The sequence below is a fragment of the Thermobia domestica genome, chromosome 18 (genome assembly GCF_964235325.1).
Source record: "Thermobia domestica chromosome 18, izTheDome1.hap1.1, whole genome shotgun sequence".
Lineage (NCBI taxonomy): Eukaryota > Metazoa > Arthropoda > Insecta > Zygentoma > Lepismatidae > Thermobia > Thermobia domestica.
Window position 1 is genome coordinate 153,093,803 of NC_137471.1, and position 1,924 is coordinate 153,095,726.

Below are 1,924 nucleotides of genomic sequence, written 5' to 3' on the forward strand. Positions count from 1 at the left end.
TTTAACAAAACACTTAAACAAAATATGTGGATAAAATTTACTGTTCAAGGTAATTATAAATGGTTAAAAATATTGCAAGGTTTGGTTGATGAATATAATAACAAAGTACATAGAACAATTGGTATGAAACCTGTAGAAGTGAATAAGAAAAATGAGCATGGGATATTGAAAAAAGTGTATAAGAAAGAATATAAGTCTGTTAAGTTAAAGTATAAGATTGGTGATTATGTTCGTATAAGTAAAATTAAAGGTTTGTTTGAGAAAGGTTATACACCAAATTGGTCAACAGAAGTGTTTGTTATTAATGAGGTTATACCATCTAATCCACCAACATATAAAATTAAAGATTTAAACAATGAAGAAGTTAGAGGAAGATTTTATGAACCAGAATTATTGAAAACTAAATATAAGGATGAGTATTTTGTTGAAAAAATATTGAGAAAGAAAGGTAATAAAGTATTTGTTAAATGGTTAGGGTTTGATGATTCACATAATAGTTGGATAGATAAGAGTAATGTAATATTATAAATGTTATATTTTATGATTATTTCATAAAAGGTATAAATAGTTTATTAAATGGTTAGGGTTTAATAATTTGCACAATAATTAAATAAAAAAAGTAATATAATATTTTAAAGTTATCTTTTATGATTATTTCATAAAAGGTATAAATTGTTTATTAAATGGTTAGGGTTTAATAATTTGCATAATAATTAATTAAATAAAAGTAATATAATATTATAAATGTTATCTTTTATGATTATTTCATTAAAGGTATAAATTGTTTATTAAATGGTTAGGATTTAATAATTTGTATAAAAATTAAATAAATAAAAGTAATATAATATTATAAATGTTATTTCATAAAAGGAACAATTGTTTATTAAATGGTTAGTGTTTATTAAATGGTTATGGTTTAATAATTTGCATAATAAGTAATATAATATTATAAATTTTATCTTTTATGGTTATTCCATAAAAGGTAATAAAGTGTTTATTAAATGGTTAGGGTTTGTTAAATGGTTAGGATTTAAAATTTGTATAATAATTAAATAAATAAAAGTAATATAATATTATAAATGTTATCTTTTATAGTTATTTAATTAAAGGTAAATAGGATAAGAAGATAAATGATAATTATGATGATGAGTGAGTTTATGAAAATGATTCAGTTTTTATCATATTAATAATGACTGATGAGGTAATCCCATAAAAGCCCTATACTAACACAACACACTAATATATGTAGACAATTGCTGGAGTGTACAAGTATTAGCAGTTGTGTTAGCAAAAATAAGTATGCTAATGTTGGTATATATAACATGAGAAAAATATTATGAAAATGAACTAAAAAATTTGGTAAATATATAAATAAACGATACAGTATTTTTTCATGTAAGATGAGTATAAATAATGTTAATTTTACTGGTGAGGAGATGAAGGAGATGTCGATTACAAAACTAAAACTAATATGTAAAGTCAAGAAAATCCGTAACTATAGTTCTTTAAATAAGAATGAATTAATCAAAAAATCGAACAATATCAAAATGAACCAGATGAATTGAAAGTTATATACACAATGAAAGTTGATGAATTAAAAAACCATTGTAAAAGGAAAGGAATTAAAGGTTATTCTAAATTAAGAAAGGCTGAACTTATTGACCGTATTAAAAAATATGAAGATGAAAAAAACAGATCACAAATTAGAAACATATTTCCATTTAAACAAGATGTTTTTGAAGAATCGAAACCACAACAAATACCAATTAAAGTAGAAACAAAGGAAACAGCAATACAGAAACGATTACAAACTATCACAATTGAAAACATAGGAGGATATAAAGATCCAGTGAAGTTTTTAAATATAAGTGGGAAAGTAGTTATTAACAAAATCAAGGAAGAATTAAAGCACCACCCATTAAAA